Source organism: Scomber scombrus, chromosome 22 (assembly GCF_963691925.1).
Source record: "Scomber scombrus chromosome 22, fScoSco1.1, whole genome shotgun sequence".
NCBI lineage: Eukaryota > Metazoa > Chordata > Actinopteri > Scombriformes > Scombridae > Scomber > Scomber scombrus.
In genome coordinates this window covers 429,641-437,294 of record NC_084991.1, presented here as the reverse complement: position 1 = coordinate 437,294, position 7,654 = coordinate 429,641, and positions in this window count along the sequence as shown.

Below are 7,654 nucleotides of genomic sequence, written 5' to 3'. Positions count from 1 at the left end.
CCTTATATTGTTGTCTGACCCTCAATATAATGACAATAAAGCTACTAATCTAATTTTAAATCACTATCTTGACATTAGGGATAACACTATTTGTTGAGATCTTAGAGACCAGGGCCCTGTACCATGAAGCAAGTTCAACTCAGTCTGGCTCTCTTTGGGGATCCTGGATAACCAGTTTCATGAAGCTAGTTATCAAATAGCTAAGTCAATTCATATATACATATATTGTTTACATTGAATATGACTGCTTCTGTTGCAATAACCAGAATTTCCAGAAGGTATCTGATATCTTGTATCATATTAAGTACTTTACTCATAGTTCTGATGATCACTGCTGATTGCTTTTAATGAACAACTCTGCCCCTCTCACATGAATATGCTTGTATGTAGTTGATCTAGTTAATAACCAGCTTTGTGATACCTTTTATCCAGGATGACCAACGTTAGGCTCAATGAAACCACATAAGACAGCTGGACTAAGTTGAAAATGCATAGTGGTACAGGCTGTACCACTATGCATGAGATTGAATTTAGGCTCTGCCTGAGAAGGCCTTGTCCCTACCAGAACAGGTCCTACCCCCCCCCCCCCCCCCCCCCTGCATTGGAAAACAGTTACACACAGCCCCTACATAAATCAAACAATGAATTATAAAGTTAAATGGTTGAATTAAATTAATTTGATTTTCATTTCAAGGATTTATATTAAAATACATTAAAATAATTTAAATGACATGATTTAATTGAAATATTAAATTCAAGACTTTTATGGAAATATGAATCAGAAGAGATTTTAAACTATGTATTTATCTTTCAGATTACGAAAGCCTCTTTAACAGCACTTATAACTGTGTCCTATTTACTTTAAGTTACTTGCATGATTGCTTTCTTCAATGGCAGGGCCCTGTGGGACTGCAAGGGTCCCCCTGCCTCGTGGGGGCTATGGGGCTATACTGTAAGAAGCATGTAAAAAAATTGGAGAAAAAAAAAGTAAGTTTAGCGAAAGATTGTGGTTTTGGTTAAATGTTGAAAGTAAACATTGCCAGTGACTGATTTGCAAAATTTTGACTTCATTATGTTAAACAAAACCTATATACATTGTAATAAATAAAACATAAACCATTTTAAAAACTGTTCAGTCCTTAAATGCTTTGTGATGCACAAACACAACACGTTTCAATTGGTCTCATTCATATAAGAATTGTGGCTTTGGCCAAAACTACAGACTACCACACACATAAATGTAGACTTTTCTATTCCACACCCAAAAGCAATTTTCAATTATTTTGTTTTGTATGCATAAGCAATGGATTACATGACATCTGTTTGCATAAAGATAACCAGATAATAATAATAAGAAGGTACTTTAGATTTTTGTCTGACTAAAAGCTGTGCTCTTTCTCTTAGTGACAGCAGAAGCCACAGTCATCAATGTTAAGGAAGCTTTTCAGTTTCATCAAGAAATATTCAGTTGTTGTTTGAGCATCATCTTATTATTTCCAAAGACCAATAGGGAGAGGAGAGGCATCATGTTCAAGTTAAAGGGCTACTATGTGCAGACAGGCTCTCTCCAGGCAGTTAGCAATCCTGCAAGACCTGACCCTAGCACAGTTTTACATGTTTGAGTAACTGTTGCATACCAGAGTTATGCAGTGGCACATATAGGATCTGTGCCTGGGAGAGCCTAGGCCTGAGCCAGCATGGTTGCCATGGAGCTGCTGCATAATATTATGGAGACATATGTTAGGGAAGGCCTTGTATGTAGTCTTTGGAAGAAAAATGTGAGAGGCCACTATACTATATTCATTTTCAGCTTTGCCTGGATTACTGTGCTGTGTAGAGGGGGTGTGACACTCATGTGACACACATGTTTGTGTGTGGTCCAACCCCAGGAACAAGCTAGTGCAAAAATATTCAATAAAATGTAACTATTTATGAATGCAGTTTTCAAAACAATCTAGTTAAAGTTAGTGTAGTCTAGTTAAAACTGAAAAATGTATGAAAGATTCATGTCATTGTTCCTTTCACTTTAGTTTTCTACTTGACCACATTACCTGTTTTAGGTCTTTTGGAGATTAAAAAAAACAACAACACAGTTCTATGACAGAATAAATCAAATAATAACTTAACAATTGTGCTCCTTCTTTTGCAATAACATAAACAAGAGGCTGTGGATGAATTAATGATGTTCCTGAGCTTCCACTAGATGTCAGTCCAGCACTGTGGCAAATACAGCACATTTTAATGATGTTTGAACACCAGTCAAGGAGACAGAAAAATCACATTTTTGTCTTTACACATTCATGTCATGCAGCCAAGCTTTGTTCATATCCTCAAATCTAAACATTTCCACATATACCAAATATGCCAAGCTGAATTTTGGGGAAATGTGTTTGCATGAGGATATTTCCAGCTGTAAAAATCTGGGTTTTGATATTTCACCCAGCGTATGCATCAACAAAGTACATACACACATTATGTAGTATGGGATACTGTCACATACTGTCACTGTAAATCAAAATTAACTTAAGGGGAAATTGAAGTGAATTAAAATAAGTGAATTTGTATGTTTTCAATGTAAAATACCTTCTTCAAACAATTTTCTAGAACTAACCCTACTCTTGGTATGACAGCTTTATTCTGTTGGGTTTCAGGATACTGAAAATGGCAAAATAATCACAATTCTTTGTTATTTTATCAAACGTTTGCATGGTTCAAAAGGTGCATGTTTGTTTTGGAGTGATCATCCCATGCAGGAGCTAGGCCTACTCTTCTCAGTATGCCTAGCTCCTGACTATGCAGCATTCTAGAAATGTCCTTTGGGTTTTATCATGAGAATTCCCCCAAACCAGCTTCAGTATGTTGCTGCAGTTTTTTGCCAACAAATATCTTTCTCTGCCATCTATACATATTGGTCTTCTGGGTGCATAGCAATCTCATTTTTCTTTAACCCACAGAGGATGTGTTTTTTCCCTTCAAGTCTTGTTGACTCATCTTGCTGTTCAGATGCCACAGAATTTGCAGATGCATCTCTGAATAGGCATGTATGTCTTTGATTCTTGCAGAAATATGAATGGTGCGCAATTATGCCACTTAGGAGTAGTTTTCAGCGGCAAGTGGAGAGGGAGGCTCCTTGCTTCATTAAACTGAGGTCATGTTCAAAGCTGAGGAGGAGGAGGAGGAGGAATGGAGAGACCACTGTAAGAAGTGAAGCAGGGGGCAAACTGGAGCCCAAATGAATTGCAGATGTCAAAAGAAGAGAGAAAGATGACAGGGAATTGCTCCTCGATGACTGGACTTGGTGATGATGGGGCGTTGAGTCACTAAGGAAAGGAACTGACTGGGTGTAAGTCAGTGTGTTCCTGACACTGAGTTGCTTGTCATTTGTGTGTCATGCCCAGAGTCCACTCACTGCTTCAAGACTGAAGACAGCCACATTATGTAAGAATTGGCCAGAATTTTAGTTTAACGCATTCTCAAATTAACTAAAATGATCAACAGAATGTGAGGAAATAACAGTTTTAAAGTAATACCATAGACCTATATGTATTGTATTGATCTTGTGTTGTATAGATCTACTGAAGTTAGCATGCTAACAGGTTAGCTTCAGCCCATACTGTCTATCATGTAGACTCCCAGTATGTGTATTTATTCAAATAACACCAATTTGCAAAGTTGCACTGACGTAGGAGCAACTGGCTGCTGCTGCAGACGGGAGAGACATCAGCTAGGCATATCAGCTGATCCAACAAACTGCACTTGCACAAGTTAAGTGTAAAGTAGCATGAGCCATTAGTTTGGTAGCACGTTGTAATAAGTTTAATGAATATGGAAATATCATATCAATAAATATGGTCCTGAGTGCCCCTTGGACATTTTCACCTTTGCTTTGGCTCCATTGCCCAAGTGAGCAAACTTTATCTACCACTGCAGGGGCAACATCGGCCGCATAGGTGGTCACCTGGGGTGCCAAATGAGATGGGGAACACCAAATGACTGGTGCTTTTTTGTGTGTTTGTATACAAGTTTTGGAAATATGCACTTGTTCCCCCTTCTTAGCATTCTCCTTCTCTTTTTTCCCCATTGTCTTCCATGGTTTTTGATCTAGTTTATTTTTCTACTGGTGACAGCTACTAAACTCTATGTGCTACTTCTGGCCATGTCACCAAACACTGATCCCCACTTGCCTTTTTTCACTGCTGTGTTTCTCTCTAGGTCTCTATTTACTCTCACACTAAGACCTCTGGAAATACATTTTGAACTCAAACCACCACATACTTCAGACACCACAAATCCTCCCACCAGTATAGCCTCAGTGCCTTCACACACTCACAAACACACTCACCTTGCAGCCGCCCAGGGACAGGTTGCTGTGGTCAGCTCTGACTGTGGAAACCAGAGACAAAAACATCCTCTCAGTTTTAGGGTGTGTAGGAGTGAAACAGTCAGAAGACTCTTTAATGTCACCTGATTCATACCAGTAAACAGCTACTTCCAATAATCACACTGGAACCAGCTACCAGAGTGGACAATATTATAGCAGAAGGCACCACATCTTATTCATTCACCAATACTTTTATGCTTTACCAAGAAAATGTTTGTCATGCTGTCAATATGAGTTTGAACAGCTTGTTTTCTCAGACTTCAGTGCCAATTTCTCCAAATGGATGAAGTATAAAACAGTTCAAATAAATACAGCTGCTGATGAAACCTGTGAGGAACTAATACAGTTTTTTGAAGAAAATAGCTGTTACATTTTCAAATATCATCTGTGCAGCTCAAACTCAATTTCATTGACCTCCATTGTCTTAGGGTGGTTCTGGGGAAACCTGTGCCTCTTTCTATTTTTCTATGTTTAACTCCATAAATATCTCAAAATGTTATGAATTTAAATTAAAAAAAACATAAAGAGAGAATGGTTGAAGGATTCTCTGATAGTCACGAATTCATTAGAGTCAAACTGAAATTAATCTTCTGCAGTATACATATCTGCTCTGTAAATGACTTGTCCTCTGTTTTCCTTTGGGGAAAAGCAGAAAACAAAGGACAAGGCATAAAATAAATAACAAAATAAATACAATAAAATAAAATAAGTTTCACAGCTGCTGTAATGCATCACTTTAATGTAAATCTTTAAAATATGATGTGAAAATGATATACTAATTTGGATTGGTCCATGAAATGCCTGCTGAATAATTGATAAGACAGACATGTAATCTTAACCTCATCCTGTTCATCCTGGGCCTCCTCACTCCCAGAGAGCCTTTCCCAACACACAGTCCTCTAAGATGACAACACTAACCTACCTACCACACTGGAATGAGAAAGTCTTTCAGGAGCACTAGCTTCTTGCATCAACAGAACATATTGAACAGACACTAAAGTTCAGAAGATTTCAAATCACACTCTAGCCAGAAGAGGAAAAACACAGCAGAAAGGGACAACTACTGAAACTATTATAGTGCCAACCTTTTTTACAAATTGCAGAAAGTAAATTATGAATTACCTGAAATATTTCAACAACATCAAAAGTCTCATAACTTGTTCCTTAGAGGCTTTAATGTTGCAATTACAGGTCCACTCATATTCCTAATATTGACACCAGAGTTGATCTGAATCCAAGTCCAAATCCAATCCACAACCATGGAAAGCCCTAAGGGGAAAACATGTTAGTCACAACCTGCACTTGCTTAAAACGGCTAAACCTTATCACACAGTACTCCCATTTTCAATACAGTTTGAGGATTTTATCATTGGCAGCTTGTATGGTAATATATGAAACTGAGTAGGTGCGAGAGAGCAAGGGTTATTGTTAGTGTCAAACTTTAGAATGCAAGTACATGGTTGCAGTACCGGTGCAGACCCGGTTTGCACCAAACCCCAAAAAGAATAAGCACTTAAAAATTGTTTTCTCATTTTTTGAAAGCACACACACACACACACACACACACACACACACACACACACACACACACACACACACACACACACACACACACACACACACACACACACACACACACACACACACACACACACACACACTATACTGCTGCCAAAATAATTCACTAGAGCACCATAAGTGGATTAATCTGTCCAGCTGTTTTAGGATATCACCAAATAGGAACAAATAGAATAACAATTCATTAAACCATAATGAATACTTCTTGTGAAAATTAACCAAGATACTGCACGAAATCTTGTCTTAAAAAGTAATATTTTAAAAAATATTGCAAGAATACATTCTTGCAAACAGGTCAAGAGGTGTTGATCAGATCCATAGCTTTATAAAACAGAAATTTGATTCATTGAATGAAAGTGTTTATCTGTTACTGTAAGTTTGGCTAACTGTACTATTATTGACTGTCTTTTAAAGAGCCTTTATTGGCAGAACTGGAGTTGACCTCTATGCATTTTATTATATTACATTTATTGACACTTATAATAGTGCTTTCGTCACAAGTTCATGATGAAAGATTTAAACTTTTATAAATTAACAAAAATAATTAAAGCTGGAGCAATCTGTCCCAAAAATGAATTTAACCCTCTGATGACCCATTACCTCTCGTGGCATGTAAGTGATTTTTACAGAACAGAGCAGCTGGGACAGTGATTGGCTGCTGTGCATTGTGAATGACACCAGGGGGGAAAGTTGAGAAATGCTCAACTTTATGCAAAAGTCCTCTGACACAATGCAAGCAACAACCAGGCAAGAGCCAATCATAACAATGTTATTCCTGTTGAAATTGAAGCATAAAATTATACTGCATTACACTACGGTACATGACAAACCTTTAAACAAAGCCAGAGACTTCCTACTACTGTGTGACTGCATAGACTAACACTGCAAGCACAGCTTCTGAGGGCTCAGCAGTGGGATTTAAGAGACCATGTGATTTTGTTCCAGACAACAAACATTTACAGCCATCTTAAACCTTAAATGGCAGCTAACATAATGACCGAGCAACAGCCACAAAAAGTTATAGTTAATTCTGTGTTTCCAGGAAAACACATTTATCATCAGTGTAGATGACTACTGTGTTTTGTTTACAGTTATCAATACACAATAAAATCCTGGAAACAAAACAGTATTCATCTGAACTGTAAAATGCCCAGAAATAAAAAATCACACACACAGATGTTATGTATGCCATACTTTTTATTGTGCTGAATAAAACGTAGTGAATATCTATAAAGACTTTGTTTAGCAAGCAAGCAAGTTTGTAGTGTAATCCAAGACAGTAATACTATGTGGATACAGAAAGAAACAAAAGTTAGATACTGCAGAGGACATTTGAAATGATGCAGAAGGAGCAAGGCAGAGGGAGAGCTGGAAAATCCCTCCACAGCTTACTACATAACATTGTATAAGGTAAGAAAACTCCTTCTCAGAGGTAACATGTCCAGTCTTACTGACAGGGACTGACTGAGAGGAAGAAAAAATCAGTTTAAAAAATGTGTCCCCCCACAAAAATAGACTGTGTATAAATGTGTGTGTGTGTGTGTATATATATATATGTGTGTGTGTGTGTGTGTGTGTGTGTGTGTGTGTGTGTGTGTGTGTGTGTGTGTGTGTGTGTGTGTGTGTGTGTGTGTGTGTGTGTGTATATATACATACATGTACATGTATATCATTTTAAGATGTTCTCATGTTCTC